A 23,827-nucleotide genomic window follows, 5' to 3' on the forward strand; every position below is an offset into this window, starting at 1 on the left:
ATTTTCATGTGCCACTTCTGATCAGCTTCAAAATGGAAAAACCAGGACACACTCGAGGTCGGAAAAATCGAATATTCACCTTCAGTTTTATGTGCATTTAATGTGCCATGATTCTGGTCGAAGTACTTATAAGATACCTGTTCATTTTACTTAGACACACACACACACACACACACACACACACATTTGGCAGATGTACTTGTTACCATTTAATAGCCATGCAAGAGCAGTTAACCCTTACATAGTTTAAAGGTTCATGACTTACCTTAACAGTCTCTGATGGAAAGAATGTAAAAGAGTTCTCCATATATTATTACACAGTGAAACATCAGATATAACACTGAACAGTGTGTCTGCAGATTCCTCCTCTTCAATCCTTTTCTTACATATTCCTGAAACTTTATTCAGTACTGACCGTTTTATTTTTAATTACTGATATTTATCATATGATGCTGTATTCAACCAAAAGAATCTGAGTTGACTGACACACTGTCGACTCTTCAAACAGTCAGCTGGTTGATGTGGCTACCATGTAGTGTGTGTGCAAAGGATTTTTTTTCCAGAAGCCAGAATATTCTTTATAATTATTCATTTTTGAAATTAAGTTTTTTTCCTTTCTTTTTTTTAATAAAATTGAGGGGGTGGGGGGTGGGATTTAATAAGTATTCATTTCCTCCTTCTCTTTTTTGGACATAAAATACATGAATATGTCACTTTATTTATGTTTTTACTATATAATCTGGCTGCTCCCACTTGTGTCTTTGGCTTCTTGCGCTTTGCCTTTATGATTTTGTCGAATCATGGGACAATTTTTGTAATTCAGCAGGTGAAATATAAGGCGCCCCTGCATGTACAAACTTGCTGAACAACACTGAAGGAAAAAATAATTTGTTGCCGGCCACACAGACTGGTTTGTCCCTCAGCATGCCTGTGCCCGTCTGTCATCCAGAGCAAATACTCTACTTTGTGCCAACATTTTTACTTCTGCGGATATTTGATATTTTAGCAACCAGATGCCCCCTCAGCTGAAAACACGCTGCACCTTCTGGTGCTCATAGATGGGCGCTTTCAGAGGAGTACTTGGCTTTTTCAGCTGCAAAAAACACTTAGGTGGTCATACAGCCGTATGAAAGTAACTCCTGCGATTGTCTGAAAATGAGACTTTCGTTGGAAAAGTGCATCAGCGGACTAACAGTAACAGCTGAAGTTGTGAAAGGTACCTTCATGACATAACTGTTGCCTCGATATGAGAGAGGCAACATCATCAGACAGCATCTTTCGTTGTTGAGTTAGTTGGGCAGACGGATGCCTGTCTTAAATGATGTCTTAAACCTCTGTGATGTTTGGTTAAGTGTAGCTCATGTTTTGTTTATGAATGATAAGATAGTAGCTGATAGTAGTCAATCAAGAAACACGGACCCAATCCGTCACACAACCAATCGTCCAGCTGACCAGAAGGTGTCTGCCCTATTGTCAAAAACTGTTGAATTAAAAATTGAGCCTTTAATACATTTTTTTTTTAAGATATTTTTTGATCTTAGTACAAGATTTTTATCAGCAGAGACTCAGGGAGTGATCTGATGCGTAGGTGTGCGGTCTAGTTTGAGTTTAGGACTCTTGATGGATGCAGTCTGCTTCATTCGGCGATCAGTGCAGCTTATCAGTCTGATAGCACAGATTCAGATCCAGTCGTTCACTTCTCGTCATGACGTGGCTCTCGAAGGTATTCAATGATAATTCTCAGTTATCTCGCTGCTAAACAGCCCTGCCTCTTGAAAATATGCCTCGGCTGTGTTTAATCTGACTGCCTGCCATCCTGACCTCGGCAACACCCGGGTTTAAAAACACTTTTACTCCCAAAGGTGCAGTTGAGCGTATTTCAGCACCACAGCCTGCTCAGCTTTTTCATGTCTGCATATTTGAAGCTGTATATTTCTCTGTGATTCATGCAGTAACCTCAGACCCAAAGCTGCAGTACCTCGGTAAATGTGAGGTCCAACAGGACACTGATAACATGATATGATAATAATTATTATGGTGATAGCCGGCGGTGAGTTGTGATTGGCCAGATGTGGACTGGATGGTGATGGTTTGGCTATGACATCATCATATTCAAAGTGGAGCGTTTTAAAAAATCTGATGATAAAACCAGTCACGTATTCACCCACACACATTTGCAGACACATACACTCTTTTCTTGGACACATGGACAAATAGAGAGAGGACTAAAACCCCAGATACCTCCCACAGTCTCATATGGTTTTGACCTTTTTGAGCTAATCTGATTGGTTCCCAGAGAAAAGAAGCAATTGTCCCAGATTATTTATCTATGTCAGTCTTACTTTCATTTATTTAACTATTTTTGAAATTGTTTGTCATTTGTTTCTTCAGTGTCACATTTTTGTGAGGGTTACATAAAACATTTTTAGCAACAGTTATTAAAGTTTGCATGGACAGACTGTGAAAGCACATGATACCATGTCTGCTTTGGTAAATTATCTAATACATGAAAAGTCAGTCAAATGTAGGAGCCAAATTTCAGTCAGTCCACAGGTTGCTGTGGTGACCTGGTGAGTTTTCAGAAGTTTTAATATTCTGAAAGCCAATAGGCACGTTTAAAAGCCCAAACAGATGAAACATAATCCATATAAACACCTCAATCATCTTAAACAGGCCCAAACTGATTCATTTTTCATCGGTTCGATCAAAAGAAATTTGTATAATGTAAACCATGAAGCTGATTGATCTCTGGCCTCGTTGTTTCTGCACATGCTCTGTGTGCTCATCTTCCTCTCCTCTTCATACCCTCCAGGAGAAGTTGGTATCACACAGTTGCTTGATAAAGAGCATCAAAACAACTGTAAATGCTGCGCTAAACAGATGATAAATATCAATTTTAGCCGTTAGTTTGACTCCATGGGGGTGTAAACATCAGTGCGTGTAAGCACCACATCATGTTTACACGCGCTAACGTCAATCTGACTAATCTACAGATCGATTTTATCCTGATTGAGAAAACGTTTACATGTAAATGCAGCTACAGACTTTGTAATTTTGCACTTTTCAGTGTGAACGTATCAGTCTAACACTGCGACTGATACGCCGTTTTCATCTGTCATTATTTTCCATCTCGTCATCAGAGCAGAAACATTGGGTTTTTCATTTTTTTAAATTTCAAACTGTCATACATTGTTCAAAAGAAAACATCAGACTCGAGCTCATATAGAGGAAACATCTGGAAAATAAAATGAAACACATTGTGATGGTGAAAACAACAAATCACTTGTGAGTTTAATGTTCTTTACTTTAATGGAAACATCGCTACTGGCACATTAATATGTGTGGTATTCTGATATGAGTACTACAAAAATAATACTAGTCCGCCAATTCTTTTCACCCTGTTTCATTTTTATACATATCTAAGCTTAAAACAGCCAGACACATGCAGATTTTCCCAGGCCCACCCATTAGCCACGTTCTGGATCCACCTCTGGTGAGACTGGTAGCCTATAGAACAGTTTATAATGATTAATAACACTCATCCATTTTCGCTTTCTTGCTGCAGCTGCTTTTTACTGAAACAGTAACAGAACCCTTTGAATTCATAATTTATGTGGACAGAAGCAGAATATTAAAGAGTTTGACCCTCTTCATCAAAAGTTCTGCTCTCTGAAACAGTTGGATGCAACTTCAACCTATGACTATTTTCCTGGCTTTAACCCTGCAGTCTGTTTGCAATGGGGCAGTGAAAATTGAGCCACTAAAACACTTGGAAATAGACCTATTGAATGCTGTCAATGACAGTGGTTACTTAAGCTATGGCTCAGGACCCAAAATAGGTCACAGACCCGTTTTTCTGCTGGTTGGGCTCCACGCAGTCATCGCAGCCAAGGACTCATTTGGGTCGTGAGCAGAGAGAAACCTTGAAATGAAGTCTTTATATCATCTGACTGTCGTTAAAAAACAGCCTGTGAGCTCTGAAAATGTGTGAGTGGAAGGATATTTGAGCAAAAGTGAAAGGAATGTCACATCATGAGTGTCGCGGAGGCCAGATGAACGGCGTGATTTCACTGTCCGTTAAAGTATCAGCCAGCGGTGACACATCACACGTCCTCTCTGCTTGTGTGTTGAGTAAAACAGTATTTTACTTTTTCTTTTAGCTGTGATGATAAGAAAATTGAAATACAGAGTGTTATCAAGGCTATTTTGGAGTGTTTTTATCTTTCTGATCATCATAATCCTGGACTATTTGAAAAAATAGAGAGCAAGCTTAATGCATTGTAGGTCTTAATGTGGTGAAACTGAAAAAATTGATTCGTTTGATGAGTTTTCTCAGATGAATACGGCTCCAGCTTTGCAGTAAACCATGAATTTAACAATGAATGTTCAGTGTGAGCTACACTTTGTCAGAAGTGTCAGACCTGTGAAGCTATTTCAGCAGCACGTAGAGAAATTGTCCTTCTTTTTGCATCAGCTGAGTTTGAGGGCCGATGGATGTTTAATTAATAATGCGTGTCTCCAGCTGCTGACAGGAGAGATAGCAACTTAACTGAGAAGCAAAAAAGGAGAAAATAAGAAAATACAGGCAGAGTGTCTTTAAATAAATACACCGTCACACACTTCAGTGAGTCAGTCAGCCATCAGTCGGGCCGGGTATCGTTTAAAAAATTACAAGTGCCAGTACCTTTAAAGCAACACCAGTACCAGTACTTCATTTGATTCCCAATATGTGAATGGTGTGTAAACTGTAAAACTTAAATAAATAATGTTTTATTTGCTTCAGTCGTCAGAGAGAGAAAGAGTGTTACGACACTTGTTTTTCAGCACCTGCAGCTCAGTGATATTTTCTTGAATTTAGGTCATGATGTCAGGTGAGCTGCTGCTGCTTGTAAGCGTGAGATTTGGACGGGGGACAGATGTGAGAGTCCACCCGGCCGTTCACACACAATGACAGGGCTAACTGTTAGCATCACAGGGCTTTAACGACAGAGACGAGCCGATTGTTGTGGGTGTGAGTTTGTCTGGACTGTTCAAAGGCATGTTTTTGGATGTTAGCTGCTGCAGCTGTTTGGTTCGTGCTTACCGGGTAGACACGATTATTCGCCGGGAGGTCATAGAAAGTCCACTGATCCAGCCGCTGCAAAATGGATCAAATGCAGGTTTTGTTTGACAGGAGACGACTCCATACACTTGGTATCGAGTTGTTTTGGTCGAGTACAGACACCCAGCCCTAGACATAAGTGATTATCGTGACGGATCACTTCTTGAGATTCTTGTTTCAGATTGCTCTAAAAATACAGTAGCAAAAAACAAGTGAAAATAAAGTGTCTAATAATAATGTATAATGTATAATATTGCACCTGGAGTTTAAAATTGCACGCTAACATGAATAAAGTACTAATGCACAAAAAATACTTCAGTTTTCCTTCCTGCAGAAGGGGAAGGAGTTATACCGGTCAAAAGATAAAGGTCAAACTACTGAGGGAAGTAGACGTAATAAAAACGATGATAGGCGAAAGCCAAAAACCAAATAATTCTTTGCAATGCTTGCTTTGGTAAACACTTTTCATATTCCACAGAAAATACTGAAATATATGACCACCAGGACAAATAAAAGGCTTTATGAATTATGGATAATCAACTCAGTATCATTATTTTCCAGTGAGTCCTGTTTTTCTTCATAAACATTTGAGTGACAGTGGTCTCTGCCCACATGGAGGAAACCAGATCTCGGCTCCAAAACAAGACGATTATGTCATACAGAGGAAATTAGAAGGCATCAAGCATATTATATTTGATCATATCATAAATCATGTGTTGCTTTTACCCAAACTCCCCTCTGGTGGGTTTAAATCAGCAGTCCAAGAAAGTGTTAGTCCGACTTACAACATAATACATCGGAAATCAAGAGATTAACCACATAATACAAACCCACGGTGCCTGTCAATAGTTTTTGTGAATAGCCAGTGCTGGAGGGAGTATTCACATCCTTTACTGAAGTAAAAGTACTTCTATCACCCTGTGAAAATACTCTGTTACAAGTAAAAATCCTGCATTAAAAATGCTACTTAAGTAAAAATAAGTAAGTTTAATCAAGAAAATGGACTTAAAGTTTTAAAAATAAAAGTACCCAATATAGAAAAATCTTTATAAAAAAAATACTTTAAAAAAGTCAAAATTATTAGAAAGAAATAGGAAATATGCACCAAAAGTACAAAATTATTAAAAGAAGAAAAAAAATAAAACAAAACTAAAAATTATAAAAATGAGGAAAAAATCACCCAAAAGTCCAAAATAATAAATTGGATACAGCTCAAAATCATTTAAAGAGAAACAGAAAAAAATGACAAAGAAAAATACAAAGAAAACTTAAAACTTAAAATTATGAATAAATACCCCCCAGAACTCAAAATCATTTAAAAATAGAAAAAGACTTGAATGTTTATGAAAATAATTGGCAATTTTCTGTCAGTTGACAGATTAATCAACAGTTGTTGAATCTGTTCTCTTGTATAAACTCTTTTGTTATCTAATTTATAACAAAACTTCATTTTTTATAAACTCTTTGTGTTTTTTATGCAAAAATCTTAATTTGTAAAGCAACTAAAACTGTCAGATAAATGTAGTAAAGCAAAGGGAAATGTAGCCGAGTAAAAATATGAAGTGACATGAAAATAAAATGCTAAAGTACTTCAGATTCATACTTAGGAACGGTACTCGAGTAAATGTACTTAGTTACATTCTGCAGCTGTTCATGGCTGTGTGTATGTGTTTGACGTCCGACACTTTATGGCTCTCTGTAGTTATTCAAGTGGTCGAGGTCAAACTTCGCTTGCTCAATCTCCTCTTTTCTTTCATCCAGGTTTCCAGTACGAGCAGTAACGTCATAATCTTCTGTATCTTTTCCCCGTGGATGCAATTAACACACACATGCAATCACACACTCAAAGGGTCACGCCATGTAAAAGGCACGTCTCCTCCCAGTGTTGCTGAGAATAACCAGATTATTTTATCTGGAGATACCGGCTCCTTTGGACACGGTGGCGATGGAGCGAGCTCCCCACTTCTCTGTCTCCGTCCGTCTGTCTCTCTCTGACACTCTGACTCCCCTCTCTCACTTTCCATAAAAATGATTATGAGACGTCTTAAAGTCAGTAAAACCTGTGTGCACATGTTGCGTGTAGTTGTGCAGCAGCGAGTCTTTGTGTCTGTTAAAAGAAAACGTAAGAAAATGTGATCTTATGGAATCATCATCTGAGGACTCACATGGTGCCTGTCAAAGCTTTTATGGGCAATCTTTTCGGATGACGTGGAGGTCATTGGGTGAAGGGTGAAGGGTTTGTGGTGAGAGAGACAGTTGACTGTTTGAAAGACGTCCTTGAGAGCTATGTGTATAGTTGCTGTGATGAATATCTGTGGAAGTAAAAATGTCTCCACCACGAAGAGTAACTTCTTGCTCTGAACCCTCTTCTGGATTGAGGGAAGGTTGATGCACGTAGAGGCAGCTGGGGTCTCCATGTTAAGCTAATATCAGCGTGGATTTTCTCCGGGTTCTCTGGCTTCCTTCCACAGTCCAAAAACATGCAGATTGGTTTTAGATCAGTTTTAGGTCAATTCTTGTGAATGTGAGCATGAATGGATGTCTGTCTCTATAGGCCCTTTTACACTGTCACTGTAGGTAGAAACAGCCCCCAAACGTTGTCCATATAAACAGGACAGCTGCAGAACGGGATCATGATCGGACATTTTGACGATGTATGCATGTGACACATTGTGTTTAAAATAAGCTGTTTGGAGTTAGCGGCTAACTCAAAGAAAAAGAACAGCAGCTATTAATGTTTGCAAATCGAAAAAAAAATTTGGTCCAGGAGTTCCTTAAGCTCCGAGCAGAGGACAAGATGAGTTAAGTCATTGTTATTGTTTAGAAAGCGCTGCTGACGCTGTTGTGTTAAACATCACGCTCTTTTGCTTCCACAATGCCGGCATGCTGTCTCACACACTGGAGCAAATAGGGCTTTAGTTGTGGAAAAAAGGTCATTAACAAACATGTTTTATCATCGCTATTGTAATGACATTAACACCGCTATTTGCTCCGTTGTCGCATTTGTAACAAAAAAGACATCCCAGCATTCCTTACAGTTCAGTCTTTTCTTGAATAGCTTTTCCCGGATACTCTCTTGTCTTGTTTCTAATTCGGAGACTTCCCTTTCTAACTCCAGCTATCATCTTTGTGTGTTTTTATCATTTTCTCATTTATCTTCAGCTCTTCTTTTCCACCAGCTGTTTTCTGTGTTTGTATTATTTTCCCTTTTCGAGGGGATTTGCCCTTTTTGTCTCTGTAGGAGATAAGAGTGAGAACAGGGAGACACAAACATGCAAGGAGTCGGTATCACATTAATGAAGAGACTTATTATCAAATTTATGAGGGCTGGAGCCACCAAGCCCCATCACTCTGCTGCTGCAAGACAAGTAGTGAAAAGAAGAGATTGAGAAGAAGGATGAAGGGAGGATGAGAAGGAGATGAAGGCAAAGAGGGACCCCTGTGATAAAGAAGTTATTAATGGTTTCATCTCTTTCTCCTGTTCTGTTTTTCTCTCACACACACACAGTCAACTGCGCTTTCCTCAGCGTGTTTTCTTAAGACACTGATACTCCCCACTTCAAAGGGCAGAAATGAACTTTTGCCATGTAAATACGGCCGCTTGTATTCACACACATACACACTCGCTCTTCCTCTGCGGTTTTCTCTCTGCGGTCTTTCATCCTGCCTCTCTGTCTCTTTGACAGCCTCAGAGGAGCAGAGGAACTGACTCTAAAATAACCGTCCTCCGCAGTTATCATATTCACACACACACATAAACACACCCACACACAAATGCAAATACTACAGACATAAGCGGCCAACTGACTCACATAGAAACACTTTTGTTGTAGCGGAGGCCAAGAAAACAACTTAAGAAATCACTCCAATCTCTTTGGCTTCTGAGGAAGGGCGTTCGTCGTCAGGAGCCCACAACCGCCGCTGGCCGGGAGGAAGGAAGAAGCTTCTGCATATGGATGATAGTGAAAGTGCTCCACAAGATCTGTTTAGTGGGCTCATACATATAACATCACAGCTGAAGGCTTGAACGGATGTCAAAACTTGAAGTCCTGGAAGGGCTTCGTGCCCGCGCGGTCCGATGCCAGCGAAACCACAGCGGCCGCTGGAGAGTGTTTCACTGCTTCAATAAACTCATTTTGCCAAGCAAATACATGTTGCCAGAGAGATCGCAAGAGTTTTTGTAACATTATAAGGGAGTCAAAATCATAAAATGTTGCTTTTTTAGTGTTGAAACCAGTTATCTGCTCAGGCAAAACGAGGCCGAGTTTGGGTCATTTCTTGCACCAAATTACTATAGAAATCATAAACTGAAGACTGAGAGCTGTGAGGCCCCGTCTACACCCACAGATACTTTTAAAAACCGATATATCACCCTCTTTTGACAGAAAAAATTCTGTTCACATGACTTGCGTGTTACAAAGTGTTGCCGAAATGTTGCATTGGCTTCAACGTATTCTTATAGACCAGGTTGTATGATATTGTATGAAAATGCACGCATAACAGTTTGTATGATATAATACGAGTTAGCGCCCCACAAATGATGTTTAGTCTTAAATATACAGTTAGGTAATAGATATACGGTTAAAGAGGTTAGATTTTGGCAATAGAATCCCTGTGGTTAGGTTTAGGAAAAGAAACATGGCGAGGACGCACCCTAAAATAACTCAAAGTTCACTTGAAGTTCACACAATTTCAAACTCGCATCTCCATGGGGAAAATCCATTATCTTGTGACCCATCCACCACGGGGACGGCTTCCTTGTTTACTTCTGTTAGTGCACTAGTTGCATGATTGTAGCATTTCAAAATATGTGGGATATGTGCAAATTTGGGTGCATTACTTTTCGTAGAGAAGCGTACCAAAACAGCTTCCTTCTAGGATTGGGTGCCATTTACATTTGAACCTATACTAGTACCATTTGGGTACCTAGAATTCAGCACTGGTGCTCAATAGTGCCTTTTTTCAGCACAATGCTTTCCATGTAAAATCAAAAACGTACCTTTTGAACAAGCTTCAGGGATGACGTGGTAGACTACAATACAGTTTTGCTCCTCGGCTCTTTTCTAATCACTCGTAAAGCTAATGTTCTGTCTCTGTCTGTCTGCCTCTGAGTGGCTGCATGTGTTTGCTTGTCTAACATTGATAGTAGGCTATTCCTAAAATAATATATAAAAGAGCTTCAAAACTGGAGAGGCAGATCAGAGCTGCAGCGACAGTTTTAGCTCCCTGGGAAGCAGACGGAGCAGCTTCAGAGCTCCCCTTGCTTTTGTTTCTGGTGTATGCTCATTATTTAAAGCAACAGTGGGAATGTGCAATTAAGCAGATGACATCATCATTTCCCAACATGTTTTAAATGTGCAGATGGATACAAAGTAACTGGAGATTTGGTAAATCTGCACCTTAGAAAGCACTTGTGAAAAAAGTCTTAATTTTAGTGACCTAAAACTCAGGTTATGTGTGAACAAGAGACAAAAACATAAAAGGAAATATGTTTTCATAAATACCTGTCCATGTATAGTGTCTTAAAAATATATACATGCTCACACAAACATAGCTGGGATTGGCTCCAGCCCCCCCGCGACCCTTACGAGGACAAGCGGTTACAGAAAATGACTGACTGACTCACACAAACATGTACACACAGCTTGTGAGAGGTTGAGGCTGCTGTAATGTTGGAGGAAATGTGGCTGTGACATGTTGTGTGTGCAGGTGAACTGTAAATACCAGCTCATAAATGTGTGACTATCTGAAGTATCTGTGTGTCAAACAACACTTAGGCGTGTGCTAAGTGACAAATGATGCTGTTGGCTGCTATCAGAGCAGATCCTGAACCCCAGGGCTGTGACGGAGACACATGACAGAGACCCTGTTCGTCTTTTCTCACCCTCTCCAGCTCTTTAAGCCCCGATAAGGGCATGCAGGCCCACTGCTTAACAACATGAGATACGACAAGCACACATTTAACTTTTAACACTCACACTATGTGAGGTGGGTTAGAGGGGCTTCATCAGGTGTGATGGTGGCTAATGTTGCTAACACCAGCACATCAGTGCAGGACTGTGAAGGTTATTTGTGTCTGGCAGTGACGTTAGATACACTGTGACACAAGAGGTGTAGGAATACATTTTACTGGTCTGTTTTCCCAATTCAACCTAATCTCACAAAAATACATGCCAGGTTATGCGTTCAGTTTCACTGTGGGTATATGGTTGGGTTTAGGCAGCAGAACCACTTGGTATTAGTTAACTGCGTTTGCGACGTACAGCATGTTAAGTATGTCTTAAAATGATGTAAAGTGATGTTACTATGTAAAGGACGTAAATGTGTACAGTAAAAATAAGTCAACATTGACTTTTAGCGCCACACGGGACACAGACAGACGTCTCCTGGGCGAAAGTCCTTTGTTTTTTTGACCTAGCCACATCACAACCTCGTTCCTATGCAGACTTTTTTGCTCTTTATACATACTGTAGGGTCGTAACATGAACCACCACCCAATATGCGATATCATTCAAGGGTGTTCATGTGTCCACCATGACAAAGGGTCTTTACTGACTTTCCATTGGCGTTGTTTCCATGGTGGTACCTAACCTGCTTAATGCTGAGATAAAGTTGTCCCTTTTTTTTTCCTTTGTTGTGACAGATGTTAGCTTGCTGCTAACCTTCATTTCACCTGAGAAGCATGTTGACAAAATGAATCTCTTCTCAAAATGTGTACTATGCAGGAATTGTCTGTTACTGTTTAACACAATAATCTTGGCCCCTTTTCCTTACACGGCTTTTAAGTACACTACAAGCTACTGCACTTAACACTGTCTTTTTACAAAGTCCCCAACCTCACCTGTGTGCTGATGCTGTTGGCTTGGTAGAGTATAATAAGCATTTCTGAGTCACTAATGCAGCAATAAGACTGTGAGCAATCCCTCATCGGCTTCCCACCACCAGCTGTGTTTGTTGACGTGGCCGACTAACGTTGCGTTACGATGTTTTTGCCGGTTTGTTACTGCAGCGCAGGTGGGGTACATTTTTTCCTCAGCAGCAGTTTGTAGAATTTGTGTCGCAGGGTGGAAAGTTGTTTTTGGCACAACGATGGTTATGCACGATTTGAGTAGGAAAGTTCTGACAATGAAAATATATGCTCTCCCTCAGCGATGATTTAATTATTATTTCAGTGTTAGTGGGAGGAAAAGGCCAAAAAATGTCTTCCAGTTTGTCACCAAACACCACTACAGACAGTAAAAGGTCACTGCGGTCCATGTTTTAAACCAAATGGGAAATCGGCATGTTTCCGCTCTACCTTTCTGTGTGTGTGTGTGTGTGCGTGTGCGTGTGTGTGCGTGTGCGTGTGTGTTTTAAGTTCTCATACGTGGAGCCTGTACTGGTCCAGTCATGTGGGTGTTATCTGATGAACAGCTGATGGTGCTTATAGGAGAGTTTCCCCTTTTAAGAGCCTTTCCTGCGCACTGTAAATCTCACTAATAAGGCCCGGGCGCCCGGCAGCCCCCTCCATTTTACCGTCGGGTGATAAATAACCGCGGCCTCACCAACCGGACAGCGACCGGACAGAGCCGACTGACTACAAAGAAAAAAAAGAGCAACCCCAGAAGTTCTTGGTAATAACTGACGTGGATGGCGAGGACTCGGGATACAGTCAGTGATATGAGACAGAGGAGAGCCATGAAGAAGATAAATGTGTGTATTTGTCTGTGTAATTGTGTGTAATTAAGAGGTCAGAGATAGGATAAATGTTGGAATAAGGAGGGAGGCTGCCTCCGCCCAAGTCTGTGTGTTTTAATGAAAATCTGGTTCTTTTCTGTGAGTTTCCACGGACTGATTGTGTTTGGAGACAGCCGTCAGACGGAATGTCCTCACCCCCGCACGCTCATTAATTACTCACACACACACACACACACTTATCACTTATCTTTGGAGGTTAAAGTGATTCACACAACTCTTGCAGGATGGGGAGGAGCAGTGAGGGGTGATAGGGAGTTGCAGGGGGAGAGACAGATAGGAGGAGGGAAGGGGGGAGTCTGGGAGAGTCGGAGTGAGGGAGCTGTTGAGTTGCTGTTATGAATGACTTTCAGGGTGAAAGGAAGTGGCAGGAGGTCAAAATCATAACCTATGATCCCAACTTGCAGACGAGGGATGCAGAATATTTTTATCTGATACCAATAACTGATAACTACCTACTGATGCAGTAAAGATATTCAATAATGTCGCATTTTTGTATTTTAAAAAGAAGTTTATAGCCTGCAGTTTGTGCACACCTGAGGGTAAAAAAGGTTAAGATGTGGTGAGAAAATATGAATGATTTAATATTCCACAGCTTCCAGGACGTATCTAGGATTTTAGGATATTTCTAGGATTTTACTTTGTCTCACAGATTTTAGTACGTTTCAAGGATTTTACTATGTTGCTCAAATTTTGGAATTTTTTCTAGGATTTTAGTACGTTATTCTGATTTTAGGAGGTTTCTAGGATTTTTTTGACAAACAAGCTCTTTTTTGGTGTCGTTTTATGCACTCTAGCACCGTATGTATACTAAAAGTACTAAAGCAGTGCCCATTGCGAATCAATTTATTCTTATTATGAATTTAGAAAGTGATTTGGGGGGCCACCTGGCACCCTACCAGGGGCCAGATTTAGCTTGCGGGTCGTAAATTGAGTATCACTGGTCTGCTGCCACATACTGTATCGCGATGTTTAAATTCTACACACTGAAAGTAGTCTGGCTTCTTATTATTGGCCCTTTTTATCAGCTATAACTACATTATCAGAATAATCCATAAAAATATAAATGTTCCATTATTGGCTCATAATTTATCAGCCTGATATATTTTGTCTTTCCCTTTTGCAGACTCTACTGACATCTGTCAGTGTGATGATTAATAAAACAATCAGTCTGATTTGTTACCTGTTTAGCAAGTGTTTACCAGACTAATCTACATCAGGGACGGCTGATGCTGAGGTTGACTCAGAGAGGACGTTTTTGGGGTGGAGGTTGAGCCCACGGTCCATCTCCTGTTTCCTGGTGTGGTCAGTAACCATGCAGAGTCGCCGTGCACCATAAATAATGCATTAGCTTTTCTCCCGTGCCCCCACATGCCACGAAGGAAAGGTTTTATTCAATTATGTATGATTCCTGTGTTTTTGTTATCATGCGCCATAAAGCTGACTGTGAATGGTAAAACATCGTGTGGAATGTGATGCATGTTCGAGATGGATGATGTGAAGCAAACAAAGCATTGAATGCAGTTGAACCTTGTGTGGAGAAGTAAAACCTATTGAAATGTGAAGACAATAATATTAAGAGAAAAAAATGTACTCAGCAGCCATCCATCATGAGATGTTTATTTTTATTAGCCTTTACAGAAGCTCAGAAGCAGCAGTGCTTTCCAGTGATAAATCTGACCTCTGCTGGCAAAGTCTCATGATGATACACCGTCTCACTGGCTATGTTTACGTGCCAAAATATTCTGCTTTCTGCCCTCATTCAAAAAACAGTATTCAAACTAAGCTGTTTACATGACTACTTAGAATTAAAATTCCACTAACATTTCTATTAACATGCAGCTGTGCATACTTTGAATAACGCTCCCTAACATTTTGTCTAACATGGAAAAATATGGAAAAGAAGGATGGTTAGAGCTGCTTTTCTTTTTGCTTTTTAGCATCAAGATAGGGTTTTTTTAAAAAGTTTTGCAGTGGTGGTGGACTTGTTCGATCCTGTGAAGCTGTGGAGAGCTTTAAACAGGCAACAGGCTGTGTTTTGCAATCTGTGGGAAAATTGTGGATTGAGATGTATTTTCTGATTGCGATGTCCAAAGAATGCTACTAAAAGCCAAATAATACCTTCATATCCTGCATGTGATGATCAGATAATGCCACATTTGGAAACGACCTGATTGAGAAGATCTAAACAGAATATACTGTTTACGTGACCTGTATCTGGATCAAAATATGTCATTTTTGGAGTCAAAGTGAAATTTTAGTGTGCATGTAAATTAAGTCATTTTCTGGAAGAAATTAATGGTTATAGAAATGCTCCCAAATGGGAAATTTTGTGAAGTGAAATACCACAAAGGTGGTCCTAAAAATGTCCTAAAATCTCCTAAAATCTAATCATGATTAGGACTGATGTTGGTTAAAAAATGTACACTAATGTATAATCATTTTTTAAAGCTTGATTTTGAAAAGAGCGTTTTGTGCGATACAAGTGTGTGTAATATTTAAGCTAAGGGTTTACTGAACTACTTTTTGTAATGCCCCCTAAAAAAAATGTGCTGGTAAATGGCAGGGAAGAGGACTTAAAGGTTAAATATCTTTTATGATGCATGAAAAGAAAAAAAACGTAATTTGAAGAATAATGGCCCATATTTTACCCGACCTGCCTCACATACTTCCCCACTTCCTCCTCCGTCTGTCCCTTAATCTTCCCTCTAAAGCAGACACAGACCTGTGCGCATGACACACACACATGCACACAGTGATGCATGTGTGAATAATAAGGTGTTAATTCTGGAGGTGTTGCCGACAGGCTGTCACCCTCCGACACACACACACACACACACACACACACACACACACACACACACACACACACACACACACACACACACACACACACACACACACACACACACACGGAACAACACACAGCTCTCGTTAGACCCCTCCACTCATTTCCTCTTTTTTTTACTTCCCCCTTTGCTGTCTTTAAAATATGTAAGTGATTTGGCCTTTTCCTGCCACAGCCTCTGATGGCTTTATCCAAAACAGGCTAGTCTGGCACACACACACACACACACACACACACAACCTAATAAGTCTCTGTATCTTATTGTTTTTAGAGTGCAGGATTATGCGTTCATGTGTTCAGATCGGCACTCCAGATTGTGCCGCGTCACCTCTCTGCCTCACTGACTGCTGCTGTAACACACACACACACACACACACACACACACACACACATACACACCACATCTGCCCAAACTTGTGTTTACCTGGAGAGTGATTTTCAGCCCTAATTCGCTCAATAATGACGGTGTGTTGGTTACGGGGTGTTAGTTTTCACTTGTGTCAATGTGTGTTTCCGGCTCATTCAGATACAGATGTCTAGGATTTGGGGCTTTCTCCTTTCAACACCTGATGACCACAGATAACACCTCCCTCCGTCTCTTTCACCCCCCCCCTCTGTCTTTGCATTATGTGGATGTTTACTTGGAGATAACTTTATTTTGACTGCTTGTGTGTGTGTGTGTGTGTGTGTGTGTGTGTGTGTGTGTGTGTGTGTGTGTGTGTGTGTATGTAGGGGAGGCTGCTGACAGACATGAACAACAAGAGCACAAAAAGGGCGTACGAGGGGACTTGAGTGTTCATGGTTGTTTATAGCAGTAATGGGCTGCTCGGACCGGACCTCTTTTGATCCCTCCGGGCCACCTCAGTTAGCACCTCTGTGTGTGAGGAAGTGTGTGTTCAGAGACGTCTGCTCTCTGAACTTGATAATGACACACCTTAGACCTGTGACACTCAGCTGGCTTTGTTTGGAGGCCACTTTTGCAAAATGACAATGATGTAGAAACATAGAGGTTTCTAGGATTTTGGGGAATGTTATAGGATTTTAACGCCATTTTCAGGGTTTTACTACATTTCTCGATTTAAGAGCATTTTCAGCATTTTAGCACTTTTCTAGGATTTTTGGGCACATATGGGATTTTAGGAAGTTTCTTGGATTTAGGGCATATGTCGGATTTTAAGACATTTCTAGGATTTTAGGACGTTGTTTGCATTTTAGGACGATTCTGGGATTGTGGGACATTTCTCAGATTTTACAGCATTTCTGTGTTTTTAGGGCATTTCTGGGATTTTACTACATTTCTAAGATTTTAGAATGATTCCAGGATTTAAGTACATTACTAGGATTATAGGCCATAACTAGAATTTTGTGACATTTTTTAAGGATTTTTTTTCAAGGTTTCAGGACTTTCAGGACATTTTTTAGATTTTAGGACATTTGTAGGATTTAAGGACTTTTCTGGGATTTTAGGACATTAGGGGCTTAGCTGGGACCTCTATGGGGTGTGCAGGGGATCCTCCACGGGCTCTTTTTTTGATAGACAAGCTCTGTTTTAATGCTGTTTTATGCACTCTGACACCTTATGTGTACTAAAAGTACAAAAACAATTCCCAGTCTGATTTACTTTATTTTTATTGTGAATTAGAAAATGGTCAGGGGTCCACCGGCACCCTATCGTGGGCCAAATTTGGCCCTTTGGAATAAGTTGGGTGTCCTGCCTCAGACCTTTAGACACAAATAGAAACGTCCACATTTTCCACACATGGTTGCATTTCGGGCACATTGTTTATGTTTATGATGTTAAACTTTTTAGAAGTTTCTTTTCAAGAAAAAGTTTACAAGCAACACATATAGCGCAGCATGCTGCCCACACAGCATGTGCTCCGTGTGTATGTGCTTCACATTAATGCGCATTTAACTCTGTAAAGAAACATTTTATTAGTTTCTGTCTTTGCATCTGTCGGATGTTTGCTCCGTTATATTGAGCGTTTACACCCCTGCGTCTGAAATTAGTCCTGCCATGATGGAGCTAATTCTAGGAAATATATGCTAAAAAAAGGTCCACATAAAACACATTCTCTGGTTTCCGCTCGCCTGGCTCTCTCTGATCGCTCCGCTGTAACCTGCTAATCACAAGCAGCATGGCAGCGTGCTGGTCACAGCCCACTATGTTTAGTGTTTACAAGGCCGAAGCACGGCCCTGTTTAGAGACGCTGTGCTCCTATAGGCCAAGAGACAGCAGATGCAAACACACTTTTTGTAGTGCATGTATCCATCCATGCTGACCATATGCACGCAACACACACTAACCGCTCGTCTCTGTTGTTGTAATTAAATTTGAGGTAAGACAATGCATGTCCTCAGACGGCAGCGAGACGTTAACGCAGACATGTGGCCGGGCGCTTACGGTCGGAAAAAATTGGAGAGTAATTTTAGATTTCTGACCATAGAACTTAAAGTCTCCATAATCTTTGGATAATGTGTGTTGCCGCAGTACAAAGAGCATAATTGGATCTTGACAAGTTGCTTTGCCAACGGGATAAGAGCAGTTTGTTCCGTTTGTTTCCTCTCCTACACAGTTCATGTAAGGAGATGACAAAAGAGCTTAAAGGTCAGAACATGTGGAGGACGAGTTAATCAAGGTTTTATATCATTTTATTGAATCAGAATCAGCTCAGAAAATCTGAATCTTTGCAATCCATTATTGACCTAGCTTATGCCTACTGTACATTCAAAGACTTTGGAAATACTTTTAAAAGGCTAAAGGTTGACACCCTTTCACATCTAAAGACAATGTAAAGATTTTGCAAACATTGGACAACTTGTAAGATCACTATTTGACAAATAGTTTCTTTTTGAGATTATTTCCCATCCTGCTCCTTGTGGAAAATATTACAATAAACCCCCTTCAAGAAATCTTACATATTAACAATTCCTTATGTGTCTGCAAAAACACATTACTCTTGAAACAAAGACAAAATTTTCCATATGTCGACAGGATTCTTGTCAATTCAGCATCAATATAATTGGTAGAGATAATCTGTTTTTGGGTACACGCTTAATATTTCACTGTTTTTTTTTAAACCACTGGCATTTTGGTTCTCTCACTCTCCTCTACAGTTTTCCACCTCCTATAGACACACACACAGAGCAGGGCTTTTGCAGAGCTCCAGACTGTAACAATTGCACAGCTGGAGCACAACTGCAAATTGCAAATACTGTTAAATATATGAGCTTGAGAGCTGTTAGTTTGTGGCCCGCTCACAAACTGAATAAATCATCATCGTTTATCAGGCCCTGAGGTAACAGTCTGTCTGTAACGCTAACATTCAACTGTTGACTGGACGCAGCAAAACTGGCCTGAGACGAGCCAAGTTTCTAAATAATTCATCCAAAATCTAATTAATCCTGAAACTAACACAAAATAGTCTGTAGAAGTCTAAAGAAGTCACTTTCCACCTCTGCTAATTTGGCTGTTTCAGCGCTGTGGCTGTCAAACACTGTTCCAGCTGTTCTAGAGTCAAAGTCGTTCACTGCATTTGGTTCGCCGGGGCGCTATTCTTAATATCATTGGCTGTTTGTGTTGTCAGTCAAAACATGGCTCGAATGCGTTCTATCGACATTCTATCGATTACGTCTCATATTTCAATCGAGGAAAAGTTATTTTGCGACTTATATCATTATCGTTTTATCGCCCAGCACTAATTGTATGATAAAAGTAGTATATTTCACTTTATTATTTGGCAGTAGCTACTCTGTCTACCTTTATTATAACTGCAGTTCATTCAAAATGTTGTTTTATTTTAGTAGTAGACCTTAGTTTAAAGGACATTTAAAAAATATTGTGATGTATATATCGTGATACAGCCTAAAACGGTAATGTTTTTAAGTCATACCGCCCAGCTCTACTTAGAATAACAATGTGAGTCTTGTCAGTGACAAAAAAAACCCTTTTTTTAAAGGACATGCATTGAAGGTGCATGTGCTCAGAGGGGTTACGTGGCCTACTGGTTAGTGGCTGTGGGCTGCAGTGCTCTCCTCAGTGCTGGACCGAAACTTGTTTTTCCCAAAACATGAGAAAATGGGTTCAGGGATAAAAACAATACTAAATTTACCCTTAAAGAAAGAGTAGGATCTGGAGATTTGAGGAGATTTGCACTCATCCATTACATGCGCCTGTTGCAATACTTGCTTCCTCTTACTCTCCTCTCCTCTGGCCGATCTGAGGGCCCCCGCTGCGTTACAGAGCATGACGCCTACTGCAGTCAAGGGAGTCGTAGCCATGCTCCTAAATTAAATACAACTCTCTGAGGGGAGAACGCTCATGGCCACACACACACACACACACACAGACAGCGTGCTAACATCTCCTCTACAATCATCAGATAAATCCACGAGTTGTTCATGTGCTGTAGACACGCAGTCATGTGCAGATTGAGATGTATGATCAAGTAAGACATGCTGACCTGAAAACACACAAATACAAACAGTTTGTGTGTGTGTGTGTGTGTGTGTGTGTGTGTGTGTGTGTGTGTGTGTGTGTGTGTGTGTGTGTGTGTGTGTGTGTGTGCGCACGTGCGCGCGCCTCTCTTGTTTTTGTTAGGATTTATCTGTTAGCGCTTACAGGCGAGTGTGTTTGGGATCCAAATACAGTGAAATTATGGGAGATGAGGTCAAAGGTCAAGGGTAGGAACACACTACAGTGTGTATTGTGTGTGTTAGAGGACCAATGAAACGGTTTCGTCAGGGAGGGCGCCGTGCACGGATCATCAGGCGTGTGATGGAAGGTGTTCACGAGGAATTTAGATTAGCACTGAGAGAAAACAAATGAGAGGAGAGGAAGGGGGAGAGCAGGGTGACCTGGGAACATCAGTTCTGTTACAAAAACTACCGTCGAGGAACCCTTCAACACGGGCTGGGACTGAGCAGTGGATCGGTTATGTTTGATGATGTCTTTGTTTCTGAGTTTAAGTATCTGATTCTACTTTGTTTAGTCTTGTCCAGCCAGGGAGGTAATATTAGCTACCCTCCCAGACATTGAGATGAAATAAAACAAAGGAAAAATACCACAAGAATATAGCTGCAAGCAACAATTCCAGGTTTCAAGCCAGCATGAATCATGTGAAGTTTAACCTTTTGAAATCTGAGCAAATTGGTTTAATTCTTTCAAAACCATGGGGAGAATGCTGCAAGCAACTTAACAAAACCTGCACGCCCCCCCCAAAAAAAGTTTTAGAACAACTGAAAATAAGCAAAAACAAACAAAAAAGACCTAAAAAAACCCCTAAAAATATATATTTTGAAAATTATTTTATATTTTTAAAAATTGTATTATTTATATATTAATTTTAATATATTATATATATATTAATTTTAATAACATAATTTCGAATAAAAAATAAAATAATTATAAATATATATTTCTTGACATATCCCTAATTTTTTTAAATCCTTTTTTCTGATAATCCTCCCCTCTTTTTTAATTATAATTATAATTATATTTATTATCCCATCTGGCCAATTGGAGGTTACACAGTGAGAGAGGTTTAAGGATGGCCGTTGTCACAGGCGTGCCATCAAAGGCAGCCTGAGATAAAATTCTGACAGCGTCAGAGATTTGGGATGATCATCGCACTCTGTGACTGCTGTTACGACCTACGCCTACTGACCAACCAACAGAAATGCAGCATGAAATGACGCAGTGATCAGTGCAACTCTGCTAGTGATTGCTAATAAATACTCTGAGCTCTCGTTGCAAAATTGGCGTGCCAAGTTGGCTTTGTTTCCTCAACCACGGCCGCGTCCACATTCTCCCACTCTTCTTCAGACATTTTCCAACACACAAAAATGCCACCATAGCGATGGCTCAATTTATTTTTGTGTCTGCACGACACTACAGCAGCGTTGATGTAAAACACACCAACAATGTTTTGTTCTTTCATATTGATGTCAGCGGACGTCAAACTTGATGTCTTACCCAAGTTTATTAAGATGCATGTCACAGAGAGTAGCTGCACTGAACTTGTAATATTGCAACAATCTCAGTCTGCAGGAGGCTTCACTGGAATTTACAAAAACATTTCTAAAGAAAATGAATCATAAATCAGCACAAAAACAATGAGGTGTCAGCCTTTCAGGCTTAAACCAATAATTACGGTGGCGTCCACTGTAAGTTAACAAAACAAAACAGCAGCAGCTAGTTAAACAAGTGAAGACAATAACTTTACCTTTTTTTTCTTTCTCTGTCCCTGTGCGGACAAAACACAGACAAAACTTCCCGGATCATATAAAAAGCAGAATAACTCTAAGTAGCATCAACAAGCTCTTTTCCCAGCTCTGCTGTCAGCACCCTCAGGATCCGGGTGACACATCAGTTCACTGGAACCACAGACAGGCGCCAAGGACGCGTCTAATCTGCTCCCACATCTCTGCCTCTTTCTCTGCTTTAGTCTGTCCCACTCTCCCTGCACTCACACCCGCTTACACTTACACCTGCAGTGAGGCGAGACTATCCCGCCCCGGGATCTTTACGGAGGCAGGAGGACAGATGAAAAAGCCTCATCTGTTTCATCTGTAACCACTCGCTGTGTGATGGTCACTGTTGGTTCTGCTTTGTTTAGACATGTATGTGTCCTGTGTTTGTGTGTTTATGGCTCTGCTTGTCTCTTTGGTGTCATGTGGGTCAGAATTCGAGCATGCTAAACTGCACTGATATTATACGGGCTGCATCTCTAATCTGGGCAGCAGAGGTTCGTCTGAGGTCAGGATAACAGATTTAATCAATTTTACTGAGTAGGTGCGTTTACATGCACACTTCTTCTCAGTCTGATTGAAATCAATCTGCAGATTTCGGTTAAACTGTTTACATGGGATGTACTCTAAAACGATGGTGGTTGAAAATATAAATGAGTGCTTGAAAAAGTACTTGAAAGTCCTTGAATTTGACTTGCCCCTGTCTGTACGAACACTAAATCAAACTTACAAACACTGGGCTTCATGCAAGAAACGACACACAAAACAAATGTTCTCTTATTTTTGCTTGTATCCAGGATTTGTGCTTATTTTGTTAATACCCACTGATTTTTGGGATCCACCATTGTTTTCTTGTTTTTGTTCTTCACTTAGGTAAGAGAAAATTTTAGTGGTGGAGAGCATTCTGACCAAGATAAGAGAAAAATATCTAATTTTCACAGACCACAAACTATTTAGATAAGCTTTTAGAGTGTTTATAATAGCTGCATTATTACATTGCAGGTAAGGCTGGGCGATAAAACAACAACGATATCAACTGCGATATAACTGTTTCTTGATTGAAATATGAGATGCAGTCGAAAGAGTGTTGATAGAACGCATTCCAGCCATGTCCGCTCACTCTCATTGTCCATCAGGTGTCTCCACCGGTGTCTTCGCCAATGTCTCTGAATGTCCACTCTGCTGTCATTCTCTGCTGGTGTCTCCGAGTGTCCTGACATTTTGGGGAATGTTCCTCTCTATAGTTCCACTATAACTCAAAGTAAATATTATTTTGTCAATATTTAACCTGCCCTTATATAGTGTTGAGGGGGCGTTACCTGTGCTAACAGGTGACTTCTAATCAGTGGAGTTCATCATTGAGCACACCTGGTCAGAGCAGATTTGGGTGGTTCAGAGCGTTTGGTGCATCTGGAGTTGAGCTCTCTTATATTTTCTCTTACCAGAAAGTTAAGAGAAAATATAAGAGAAATTTAAAAGAATATAGCTGCCTGAAGCTTATTTTTGTTTCCTCTTTAGGCTTGCAAAGAAGAGGACACTGAGAGGGGACAAAATGAAAAATCAAGTGTCTCTTCAATGAGCTGCTGTATTAAGTGTCCTCTCACCCTGTGTTTCAGACAGACGCCGGATTGTGAGCTGCCTCATGCGAGCGCGCTCCGTTCCCACGACCAACCCGCTGCAGGGGACGACGACGGGAAGGACACGGACTCCGGACGCCAATGTAGCATGAGCTCCTAACCAAGTAAGACCAAACTACTGACGGTCACACGGCCACATGTGCGTTCATGATATCATCTCCCACTGCTGCTGTTACCCACACCTTTCCATCCGGTTTAGACCCATGACCAAATAAACACCATTCACACTCCATCTCAATCCACACACACATACACACA

General features: G+C 40.6%; 1 protein-coding gene across 2 annotated transcripts in view; it reads left to right on the forward strand.

The window, feature by feature from the left end:
• Window positions 1-23,827, forward strand: part of LOC121955085 (uncharacterized) — a 169,755-nt gene that overhangs the window by 42,238 nt on the left and 103,690 nt on the right. For both annotated transcript variants that reach the window (XM_088089692.1, XM_088089693.1), the window contains one exon: window positions 23,549-23,673. The gene's annotated coding sequence lies outside the window, so the exon portion shown is untranslated. The remainder of the gene's footprint in view (window positions 1-23,548; window positions 23,674-23,827) is intronic.

The sequence above is a fragment of the Plectropomus leopardus genome, chromosome 16, assembly GCF_026936395.1.
Source record: "Plectropomus leopardus strain MGB_pleo_1.0 chromosome 16, ASM2693639v1, whole genome shotgun sequence".
Classification (NCBI taxonomy): Eukaryota; Metazoa; Chordata; class Actinopteri; order Perciformes; family Serranidae; genus Plectropomus; species Plectropomus leopardus.